This window comes from Zea mays, chromosome 9 (genome assembly GCF_902167145.1).
Source record: "Zea mays cultivar B73 chromosome 9, Zm-B73-REFERENCE-NAM-5.0, whole genome shotgun sequence".
Lineage (NCBI taxonomy): Eukaryota > Viridiplantae > Streptophyta > Magnoliopsida > Poales > Poaceae > Zea > Zea mays.
In genome coordinates, this window is record NC_050104.1 from 6359463 (window position 1) to 6372513 (window position 13051).

General features: G+C 45.6%; 1 pseudogene; it reads left to right on the top strand.

Annotated features, from left to right (window-relative positions):
• Nucleotides 1–544: 544 nt before the first annotated feature.
• LOC103637843 (uncharacterized) lies at nucleotides 545–4027 on the top strand (annotated as a pseudogene).
• Nucleotides 4028–13051: the final 9024 nt, after the last annotated feature.

Sequence of the window (13051 nt, forward strand, 5' to 3'; positions counted from 1 at the left end):
GGTCCCTAAAGCCAAGCGAACAGGGTTCATGATCGGTAATGATAGTCGACCATGGATCATCACGTTGTAGATAAGAACATTAGGATTTTGAAATGACGCATTGTCAGGTTTACTTAGGGGTTTATTGCACTGTGATTCAATTACATTAAAATTTATTTACCCCTTCTGTTTCCTCAAGAAAAAAATTACATTCGTTCTAAAATGAGTGTGGTTCTGGCTCAATAAGTTTTATATACGGTGCTTTAAAATAATAGTACCGTTTATTGATCTAGATCTTATGGTTAAAAGTAGGAAGGTACTAAGAGGAACCTAAGGCCCTGTTCGGTTATACCAAACCAGGCCTGGTTTAATCTGAATTGGGATCCAATCCAGCCCACAATCCAAGCCCAGAAAAAATTCCAGGATGATTTGTTTTTTCTCTTCGTTTAAGCCCAGTATGGTTTGTAGCCCAGAGGTTTAGATTGTTTTTTTACTCTTGTACTCCTGGATTGTAACCCTAGCTCGTTTGTTCTGGAACAAATCCAACTCGCCGCACGCGACTGAGATGAGCGCGCCGCCGCACGTTTCTTACACCGCGCTCCCGCCACCACCTCCTGCTCCCACTGCCACCTCCTTCTCGCAGCTCCCGCCTCTGCCCGACGTCGTCGGTGGATGCCGCGTCAAGGCTGGCGCTAAACCACCTGGGCCCGGCGCAAATCCACCAGATCCATTCGCAGCTCTTGTAAGTTAACAGATCCATTCGCAGTCGGCGGGCCTTCGTTCTTGGGTTGTCCGGGGGGCAAGCCGCGCAGCGCTGCGACCCAGCGGCGCGACCGACCGACGCGGACGGGCGTGCGGCCGGCTCTGCCCGCCCTGCAGCTCCACCCACCGGAACCGAATTAAGCACCGCCGTCGCCGCGGCCGGGGCACAGATAGGCCATGCACGCCACAAAGTTGACCCTATTGCCCACACCCGCACTTCCCAACTGCTTTTATGACCTCCCAAATTTTTACTTGCTAGTTTGACGAAATTTTTACTTGCTAGTTTGACCCTAAGAAACAGTCCATGAGCCCCCTAGCGTTTTGCAGTCCTGTCCTCCTCTACGCACCATGCCTAGTATCGCTGCTGCCATTCAGCTTTTGTGAGACGCCTATATAATGCGCCTGATATGATGAATTACCTAGCAGTTGCTATTAATCTATCCAGAAGACTTGGACTGAGTTTGATTGCTATGTAACCACGCGGTTGGTTCTGTACTTCTACGCAACTGTGCGACATTGGCCAATGTGGTGCCGTTGAACCTTATGTATTATCGTGCCCCCCATCACCATGTTATTCTAGCCCCCTTCGGCATTTCAGCTCAGCATTCAGCAGCTTTGCATGTTCAACTGAGGTCAGCAGCCAGTCGGTGGTAGCTGCTACTAATAGATAAGCTAAAACCCAAAGCTGGGGCCACCGACCGGCGCGCGTGCAGCTGTTCGATCAGTTGTAGTGTGTGTATTTCTCCGCTTTGTTTCCTTTCAGTTTCAGGTCATGTCGGTCAGTGTTGTGCATTCATTGTAGGTTCATTTGTATCTATTTTCATATTGTATCTACTCTTGTATCTATTTTCAGATTGTCCCTACTCTTGTGAGAGTCGCGAGGACGAGCTTTCCCCCTCTTGAGATCCGATGTCTAATCCATTTTTCAAGGTGCTGTGTGCAAAATTTATAGTCTTAAAATTATATGAAGTGTGTAACTATTTTTGTTAACTTGATTTCCTTGTGTTCCTTGATATTGCTTATAGTTTTACAATGGATATGAATACTAGAGATCGCATTAGAAAAAGGAGGGATGATGATGATGACGACCTCATGCTTTTAATTCTCCCTACTCTACATCTCTTGGGCTATATTATTGGAGATAGTGAAAAAAACTTGCGACATACATCAATGCTAACTGGAGAGGAAAAGGTTAGGGAGCTACTTGAAGGCCACATCAAGAATTGTAGGACATCATTTAGGATGGAACCTTACATCTTTAAAGCCTTGGTCAATTATCTTAGAAGCGAAGGGTTGGTTAAAGACACTAGAATCAAGGTCGAGGAGAAGCTTGGTTTCTTTTTATATATGATTAGTCACAATGCGTCATTTGAGTATCTCCAAGTATTCTTTGGTCACAGCAATGATACATTCCATCGTGTGATCAAACATTTCTTTGACATAGTTATCCCTGCCCTCAGCATGCGGTTCCTAAAACCTCCCTCCAATCAAGTACATGCAAAAGTTCGCGAAGATAACCGATTTTACCCTTACTTTAAGGTGATTTCTTTTAACTCTTATGTCTCAATCTTACAAGGTACTCAACCTTAAATGATCTTAGAAGATCATTTCTTTTTTTACTTTTTTGCAGAATTGCCTAGGTTCAATATATGGAACCCACGTTCCAATATCAATGTCACCTAATCAAGCTGCACCATTCAGGAATAGAAAAGGGACACTTAGTCAAAATGTGATGTTCGTTTGTGATTTTGATCTCAGAGTCACTTATTTGTCAGCTGGATGGGAAGGATCAGCAACAGATTCAATGGTTCTCAGATCTGCAATGACCAATTCTATAGGAAAGTTCTAACTAGTAGATGGTGGTTATGCCAATACAGCTTCCTTTCTTGCGCCTTATCGTGGGGTTAGGTACCACTTGAAAGAGTTTCTTGGAATGAAAAAAGATGCATGATCATTGCTGAACCAACGATATGGGACAACATTATCACTGTAAGAAGCATATGCTTTACCCAGGTTCTTATTTCAGTTTGCTGCTCAAAATGAATTAGTAGCATGTTTTTATTGTTTGAAAATAATAATTTCAGTTTCAGTTTTTATGAAATAGTCTTGTGTTCACATTGCAGACATTTCTTAGAGCTAAGAAGTTCCGCAAGAAGTCTTTTCCTCTCAACCACTACAAAATTCTGATGAAGGAGAGAAATTTAAAACCATAGAAGTGGAAGATGAAGATACTAATGAACCACAAGTAGATGCGAGAATAGAACAAGATGAAGATATAGTAATTGTTGAAAGGGTTGAACAGAGGTTACCTAAAAGGTCAGATGCACCAATTGTCAATCAAGAGAAGGAGACAAAGAGAGTGAGGAAAGATGCACTAGAAGGGCTGATAGGGAGGTACCTTGATGTGAAAACAAAGCAAGTTGCAGATGAGGCTGCACAATCAACAAAAGAGAAGGAAGTTGCTCAAGATAATGATTTTTCTATCAAGAGGTGTATTTCTGTTCTTAAGACTATGGATATCACAAGAGATGAGAAGATCAAAGCAGCTGAGGTGTTTAACACACCAAATTACAGAGAAACATTTATTTGCTTCAATGATGATGAGCCAGAAGTCGCTCTCCTATGGCTAAGGGGGAAGATGGGTAAACTCTAAAGGTAAGATTCACAATATCTCTGATTAGCTATCTATTTTGAGCGGTGCAATAATGTTGATTAGTTTAGTACTCTGTTTTGATCAGTTTGGCTGCAAAATTAATTTTGAATTATTGATACTCTATTCAAATGATCAACATGATCAAATGATTATCATGATGTTTATATCATGATCACTTGGAAATTAGCAACAATGTGTTATATTACATGTCCATTTATTGTTGTGCTATTGACTCACATTCTTTTCTATTGTAGTTTGCTTGGATTTATTGTGCATACTCATTCATTTGTCTCATGGTGTTCTAGGGTCCAAGGATAAAGATATTATCAATATCTCTAGAGGAAGAGAAAGTCAAGTCACATCTTCAGTCTGTGCAGGCTGTTTATTCAGTTTATTCAGTTTCAGTCAATAAGGCTTAGCTTGTAGTGTGTGTGGTCTGAAGCTTGCATGTGCATGTAGAGACTATTTCTTCGGTCTGTGGAGGCTGTGCAGTTTTCAGCTTGTTTCTTCAGTCGTTTCAGACTGTGCAGACATGTGCTCGTCTCTACTTTCTCAAAAATAGATAGCGTTATTCAGACTGCAGTTTTCAGCTTGTTTATTGATTGGGTTTATTCAGTTTTAAGTTTTCAGATAGCGTTATTCAGTTTTCAGTTTTTAGATTGTTCCATATGGAATAAACGAACAAATATTTGTTGATTGGGTTTAGGGATTGAATCCCTCAATGGATTGGGTGGAAAGCTTGGATTCACCCAAACCATATATGGAAAAAAAACAGCCCCCAGAAAATTCCTATGGTGCCGAACAGGCCCTAAAGTGGATTAAAATAATTCCAAGAGAGTAGTTAGCACGTACGGAGTATATGCAAACTCGTCCTATGAAACCCAGCCACTCAATCTTAGGATTCATCGTTGCCATTAGGCTGTCTCCAAATATTTCCCGTGTATAACTCATATTTCACCTATATATCTTTTTTTATATACTATTTATTATATTTTATTGTATCCTTTTAAAAAATTCTTCACCTATATATCTTTTATCTCCAACCATTCGTTTTTATCTATCTTTCCTGCACCAACTAACTCTAAAAAACATCCATCGAGTACCGAAGAGCCTTCTCCCCTTCCCGACTTCCCCTCCCCACAATGCCACACATCCGCAAGACCCACGTGGCTGCCATCTCTTCAAGCACCACCCCGCCATCCAGTCTCCTTTCGTTGTCGTCTCTCCGAGCAACACCACACACCCGAACTTCATCTCCATGTGGGGCATTGTTAGGGACAGCGACCCATTCTGTCTAACAGCCCATGTCGGCCCAAGATAAATCCAATATTACAAAGAAGCAACACAGGATGGAGTGAGGGGTATCAAATATTCAGAGAACAGACATCCATCTTCGCTATTGGCTTCTTCCTCTTTAGCTTCATCCTCTTTGTTGGTGCCGATCTAGGCGCCAAACACTGGAATGAACCACCTGGTGGTGCTCTCTGCAGAGACGCGGACGTCCGCGGCACAGGGCTGGACAGTCCGCAAGAGCCGCTCCTCCTCTGCGTACGTCCGAGCGGTCCACGCCTGGGGCTCGGACGGTCTGCGATGGCGTAGAGCATCGTCTTCTTCGTAGCATACCTAGATCTCGTCTTCCGAGAGGGACCCCATCGGGGAGAAAAGATCCTAGGGTGTGTCTTAGCGTTGGCAGGCCACCCAAGACGTCGCTAGTCTATGTAGAGTCCAAGAGAGGTGAAGATTCGAGGTAGAGGGAGGCTAAACTAGAGCTACACCTAATGCAAAAGGTAAAAACGATAAGTGTATTTGATTGGATCGATTATGGGGGGTTCAATCGGCCGTAGCCCTTCATCTATATAAACGGGAGGTCTAGACCCGTTACAAGTCGGTTCTCGAGTTAATCCCGCATGTTTAGCTAACGAATCCTGCAAGATATCTGGAACCCTAACTGATTCTACGCACGCACGGACGATCCGCGCCACTACGACAGACAGTCCGAACCGCGGATCGTCCGGCCTCAGAGCTAGACCGTCCGCGTGGACGTTTTTGGTGCTCATCATATGCCCACTACCTTTTGGTGGAGGTTGACGAACCAAAAGCATATGCACTGCCAGCACCCTTCAGAAAACAATAGATCTCATAAATTATTTTGTTCCCGAAGTAAGAACTAAGCCTGATGCAAGTCACCGGCTTTTCAAACCAATAGGGTGATCATTCAATAGAGCTCTAATGCATAAAGGTCGTTTTGGATTGATCTTTCTCGGCCATGACCATCTGATCGACGAATCAAAATGTATGGAATGAAGTGCCCCCTAGGCTGAATAGACAAAGGGACTATGCATGTACCATGGGTTCATCGTCGTACCATTCCATATTTGCACAGGACAATATGTCGACGATGAGTAAGCGGGTGGAAAGTATCCTGGCATCACAAGATGAATATGCGATGCTTGATGCGTCGCCTTTCGGGCCGTTTTATTCGACCGTTTTGTTTTAGCGGGTGACCGGGGTTTCTTTATTGGCCGATAGCATAGAATGTCCTCCTTGCTATCATATTTGATGAGCAATTGATCGAAAGTAGGGTCGGCTTTGACGAGTCGACCATGTGCGTTATTTTTGCTTTGCCCCTATGTCCCCTTTTTTCTTCTTGTGAAGGCTGACGTCCCTGGGTATGGGCGGACTATCTGACTGAATCAGCTGGACCGTCTGCCTGAGCACCGGACTGTCCTTGCGTAGGTGCTGGACCGTCCGCGATCCTCGGGTCAGGCTGTCGTGCTCGGCTGCTCAATTGAGCCTGCCCCCCCCCCCCGATGTCTCCGAACTTGTTAGTATTCTTGTCTAGAGAAATCCCTCCTTGTGGTATGTTTGACGTGCAAGGATCACCAATGATGATAATTTTGCCCTTGCCTTTATCGGTCATTTCCGGTCGAACCAAGACTTTTTTGCTTTTGGGTTCTATTGTATTGACACGAAATGATTGTGTGTCCACTTGCATCTCCTAAAAAACCAACCGACCCTCATTTCTGGCTGATTGTATCTGTCGATGAAAAACATTACAATCATTGGTGGCATGGGAAAAAGAATTATGCCACTTGCATTAAGCACGTCTCTTTAATTCATCCAAAGGAGGAATAATATGTGTTAATTTAATGTTGTCATTTTTTAGTAGCTTGTCAAATATTTTATCGCATTTGGCAATATTAAAAGTAAATTTAACCTCTTCTTGCTGATTCTTTTGAACCGGCTGTAAAGAAGAACACGCAGAAGATTTGGCCTTCTTTGGCCAAACAAGCTCAGCGGTATATACATCTGCGGGTTCATCATCTGAACTATCACGCTCTACTAGATGTATAGTACGGGCGACCGATTTTGATGTCTCTTTAAATTGGCTTTCATAGGCCAAAGCCCGCTGATGTAGCTGAGCTATTAAAAAGAACTGAGTGTCATCTAATTTGTCTCTTAAGTAAGATAGCAACCCATTAAAAGCCAGCCCTGCTAGCTCTTTGTCTGCGACATGGATTCAAAAACATCAGTTTCTAGTGTCCTAGAATCTCCGGATATAATCATTAACCTATTCTTCACGTTCCTGTCAGACTAAGGCTAAATTAGCCAACCCTAATTACTAGTTTCATATGATAGCCACCAGAAGGATGTCATCAGGTTTACTTACGTTGGGGACTTGAAGCGAAGATAGAAGAGATGCGACGTCGGTCTCTCCATGTTTGACAACCTTCTGGTGGCTATCCACCGTGTATTGTGACAAGGTTTTCTCCTTCGCTTGACACATGTAGTCTTCGTATTGTTGTTGCCCATCGGTCGTCAGACTTTCAACAGTTAGCTTCAGGATATTGTTCGGGGAGATATCTGTGTGATCTTTAGAACCAGCCATTTGAGGGCCTGATTTTTAGTAGATCTAGACACCTGGTCCCAAGCGGAGTCGCCAAAAGTGTGTTGGCGTTGTTCTGGGCGTCAAACACTGGAAAGAACCACCTAGCGGTGCTCTTTACGGAGGCACGGACGGTCTGCGGCACAGGGACGGACAGTCCACGGCCTGGACGCAAGAGTGGCTCCTCCTCTGTGTACATCCGGATGGTCCGCGCCTAGGGCTTGGACGGTCCGTGATGGTACAGAGCGTCATCTTCTTCGCAGCGGACCTAGATCTCACCTTCTGGGAGGGACCCCATCGGGAAGGAGAGATCCTAGGGTGTTTCTTGGCGTCGGCAGGACACCCAAGACGCCTCTAGTCGACGTAGAGCCGAATAGAGGTGAAGATTCAAGGTAGAGGGAGGCTAAACTAGGGCTAAACTAGATATACTCCTAATGCATAAGCTAAAAACGATAAGTAGATTTGATTGGATCGATTGTGGGGGGTTCAATCGGTCATAGCCCTTCATTTATATAAAGAGGGGGTCTGGACCTGTTACAAGTTGGTTCTCTAGTTAATCTTGCAGGTTTAGCTAACAAATCCCGCAAAAATATAGAACACTAACTGATTCTACGCACGCGCGGACGATCCGCACCGCTACGATGGAAATTCTACGCTGCTACGACGGATAGTCCAGACCGTGGATCATCCGGCCTCAGGGCCAGACCGTCAGCGAGGACGTTTTTGGTGCTCAACACTCTTGTACCCAGATTCCTCATTCCCTATGTTTCTAGAACCTTCTAGCATCTTCCTCCAAGCGCTGATTCACTGCTTACTGCTTCCTCCCGAACTCCATCTCTACGTACCGGATTATACCAAAGCCTTGGTGGTGGCTGTTGTGTTCATGTGATTGGAGATTGTTAACAATTGATATTAGAGGCGGTTGTTGCTTGCATCCCCATCACCAGGAGCCGTGAATCTCAACACCAAACTTCTTCTCGTCGAGATTTCCAAGCTCTTCGATGCACAAGAGGCAAAGTGGGATGAATTGTTTTCTCGTCGGGATGCACGGTGGAAGGCATCCAGTGGAGCCCCATACAGCTTCTACATTGACATTCATCATGACGCAGAGATTGGCCACGACGCCAGCCCTGTTGTTGCGGAGGAGTCGGCCCTCCACGTCGTTTCTGGCGCCAACTACAAGGAGGCACCCACCACCTGTTCAACTCCGAGCCTCACCGAGCATGCGATGGCCGAGTCCGCGCAACGCCGACCGCTCTACCTCACGAGTGCTCGCTACGTCGCTGGCCGGGGGCAAGGCGGTGACTACCACAGAGCCACGGCCCAAGGTCTAGACGATGTGTGCCCGCACCAAGCCATCGGACGCTGACGCCAACCACCTCAGGGACAGTTACCAGTGCACAAGTATGTTCATAAGGTGACATGGAACAACCCGTACCCGTGATCCTACTTCCGCTGTGCATACGCTCCCTCCTGTCTCGTTGAGAGCCGCTTTTGTGCCTACTTTGCGTGTTCCCAGCACCCGAGCAGCTCGCTGGTGTGAACGAAGTTGCTGGACGACCTAATTCGTCGATCCTCCATGAAGTCACAGATGATGGAGCATAGCTTGGGGAGCGTGTTGCTGAGCTGGATGTACCTTTCAGTGGTGGAGTTGAGGACGACGAGGCTGCTAATACGAGGAGGGTGTGCGACGGATTGCCCAAGAGGAGTGTCGTGTCATGGACAACAACGATGAACGGGTATCAGAAGCTTGGCTACCCCTATGAGGTTGTGAGGCTTTTGATGGATATGCTCACCGCTGGCGTCCAATGTGACAACGTGACTTTTGTTTGCCTGTTGAAATCTTGTGGGGAGTGATGTGATGTCAGGTTGGGGCAACAGGTCCACTGTTGTGTTGTGAAGGGTGGCTAGAGCAATGTGATAGTGGACAATGTCGTCACACACTTCTATACTCAATGCAGTGATGTTGTGGCTGCTTCAGCTGTATTTGATAGGGTGGCATCCCGCGATGTTGTCTCATGGACAGCAATGATCATGGCTTATGTGCAGCACGGCCTTGGTGACGGAGCTCCTCAGATGTTTCCAACAAAGGTGTGGCTAAGGCATTTCACCCCAATGAGTTTATAGGGTGTTTGGTTTGAGCAATGAGCTAGTCTATCATCTTCTCACTCCTCACTATTTTTGTTTGGTTTGTGGAATGGAATGAGTTGATCCATCACCACCTCATTTCTCATAGTTAGTTAGTTAGTACTAATATGAGGAATGAGGCCATTCCATTAAATTTGAGGAATGAACCTATGATGCACCACCTTAATTTGGATATAGTGATTCCTTAATAGTGTGTTTGGTTTGTGGAATCACTCTATACCTCATGAGGTGATGCATCATAAGTTCATTCCATCAATTTTGGTGGAATCAACCCACTCCTCATCTATATACTAATTATTAGCTTATGAGGAATGGAGTGGTGATGGATCAACTCATTCTATTCCACAAACCAAATAAAAAAGTGAGGAGTGAGAAGAAAATGGGTCGCTTCATTCCTCAAACCAAACACACTATAAACCAAACAACCCATTATTGTTTCCAGTGCCCTCAAAGCTTGCACGGACAAGGAAGGCCTCAAGCATACCGTGCTGGCCGTTGTGATGATATATGCTCCTGCTGTTTGGTCCGATTTGACAAGCTTCACACTGGGAATACATGGTTAGATAGTTGTCTGCAAATTGAAATTTACTGGCCAAATCAATCCAGAATCAGAAGACAGTAGCATCTTGGTAGAAGATGTCGATGGAACTTCAGTGTATCAGGTGTCACTAGGCCAGCACAGTATTCGAAATACTGACAAAAACACAGAGTTCCCTCTAGCAGAATCTTGGATAACTGAAGGAGATTACATCTCGTGGTCAAAATCTTCTAATGGGTCTAAACTTGTGAATCTAAAAATCAACCGGGGTGGTGATTTCACTAACCAAATTAGCGTAAGCATGTGGCTCAGTTCAGGCCAATCTAATTTATTTCATGTATTGCTAACATGGTGTTTTCCTTACTGCTCGGCACACAACTGGCGTGATGGATTCCTCTCAAAGCATAAGAAGGAACTTGTAATTACATTTGACATCCATCAGTAGCACAATGCTTTTCTACACTTGCTCCAAGCACCATGGCTTGGAGAGTGCAAATTCCTTGAGCTTTATGCAAGTGTATGTGCAGCAACAGATATGACCATTGGCAACCAATCAAAGGATAGAACCAAAGAACTATAGATGCCATGGGATCCTGGTTTACAAAATCTCCATCAACTTGAGGGCGAGTCGATTTTTAAGGAGGGAGAATGTTAGGGATAATAGCCCATTATGTCTAGTAGCCCATGCCGGCCCAAGACAAATCCAATACTACAAAGAAGCAACACATGATGGAGTGAGGGGTATCGAATATTCAGAGAACAGATATCCACCTTTGCTACTGGCTTCTTGAAAGGGAAATGTGCCCTTGGGCCATTTCTAAGTATTTTGGTGATTTAGTGTCCAACACAAGTGCCTAAGTGCTAAATGGTGGACAAAGTACAAACCAAGTATAAAGGTACGTTTCTCAGACTTAGTACATTGTTTTAGAGACTAATGTATTGTGTCTAAGTGCTGGAAACAGAAAAAATCAAGTTGGAATTAAAGATGGCTTTGTTCAGCCAAAGTCAACTCTGTCTGGGTGCACCGGACTGTCCGGTGCGCCAGGCTGGCTCAGGCAAACTTGCTGCTCTCGGGAAGTGATTAACTGCGTACGGCTAAAATTCACCGGACTATCCGGTGTGCACCGGACTGTCCGGTGAGCCAACGGTCGGCCGGGCCAACGGTCGGCCGCGTGATCCGCGCGAGACACGTGGCCGAGCCAACGGTCGGAAGGGGGCACCGGACTGTCCGGTGCGCCAACGGCTCCAAGACTGCAACGGTCGGCTTCGCCAAATAAGGAAAGAGATCTGCACCGGACAGTGTCCGGTGGTGCACCGGACTGTCCGGTGGTGCGCCAGGCGACAGAAGGCAAGAATTGCCTTCCCAGATTGCTCTCAACGGCTCCTAGCTGCCTTGGGGCTATAAAAGGGACCCCTAGGCGCATGGAGGAAGGCACCCAAGCAACCTTTGAGCATTGTTAATCATTCACACTTCACTCTTGCGCACTAGTTCGACATTCTTAGTGATTTGAGCTCTGTCCTAGTGAGAACCTTGAGATATTGTTTTGAGCTCAAGTCTTGATTGTGTGTGTGCGTACTTGCTGTGGTTTTGAGTGTGTTGCTTCCCTTCCTTACTCTTGTGCTTCATATTGATTCTTATTGTAAGGGCGAGAGACTCTAAGTTGTGGAGATTCCTTGCAAACGGGAAAGAGCAAAGTGAAAAGAACATCGTGGCATTCAAGTTGATCATTGGATCACTTGAGAGGAGTTGAGTGCAACTCTCGTCCGTTGGGACGCCACAACGTGGAGTAGGCAAGTTTTGTACTTGGCCGAACCACGGGATAAAATCCTCGTGTCTCTTGTGCTTGTCCTTATTGTGTCTATTGTGCTTCACAAGAGCTCTCCTCTCTACTCACTTGATTTCATTATACTAACTCTTAATCAAGTTTGTGGTGTTAAGTTTTAAGTTTTACAGGATCACCTATTCACCCCCCTCTAGGTGCTCTCAATTGGTATCAGAGCCGTTCTCTTTAAGAAAGGGACTAATCGCCCGAAGAGATGGATCCTAAGGGCAAGGGGATGGTGGTCAACGATAAGGAGAAGGAGTCCTTTGTCAATGATCCAAAGGAGGACAAGCCCACTGACTCGGGCTCGAGCCACAAAAGAAGAGATGGGAGGAAGAAGAAAACAAGGCGCATCAAGGAGATCGTCTACTACGACAACAGCGGTGAATCCTCTTCTTCCCAAAAGGACGACGACAACGACTACGAGAAAAAGAAGACGGTTAACTCAAACTTCTCTTTCGATTATTCTCGTATTCCGCATAGCTCAAATGCACATTTGCTTTCCATTCCACTTGGTAAACCTCCTCATTTTGATGGAGAGGACTACGGATTTTGGAGTCACAAAATGCGTAGTCACTTGTTCTCTCTCCATCCGAGTATATGAGAGATAGTAGAGAGTGGGATGAAATTTGATAGCTCGGATAGTCCTTTGTTTATCAATGAACAGATTCATAAAAATGCACAAGCTACTACTGTGTTGTTAGCCTCACTGTGCAGGGACGAGTACCATAAGGTGAGCGGCTTGGACAATGCCAAGCAAATCTGGGACACCCTCAAGATCTCACATGAGGGGAACGACGTCACCATGCTCACCAAAATGGAGTTGGTGGAAGGCGAACTCGGGAGATTCGCGATGATAAGAGGGGAGGAGCCAACACAGACGTACAACAGGCTCAAGACCCTCATCAACAAGATAAGGAGCTATGGAAGCACGCGATGGACGGACCACGACGTTGTCCGCCTAATGCTAAGGTCCTTTACCGTCCTTGATCCACATCTTGTGAACAATATTCGTGAGAATCCTAGGTACACGAAGATGACGCCCGAGGAGATCCTTGGAAAGTTCGTAAGCGGGCGGATGATGATCAAGGAGGCTAGATACGTCGACGATGCATTAAATAGCCCAATCCAAGAGCCTCAAACTATAGCTCTCAAGGCAACAAGGAGCAAGGAGGCGCTACCTAACAAGGTGGCGCAAGTTGAGGCGGCCGGGCTTAATGATGAAGAGATGGCCCTCATCATCAAGAGATTCAAGACGGCAC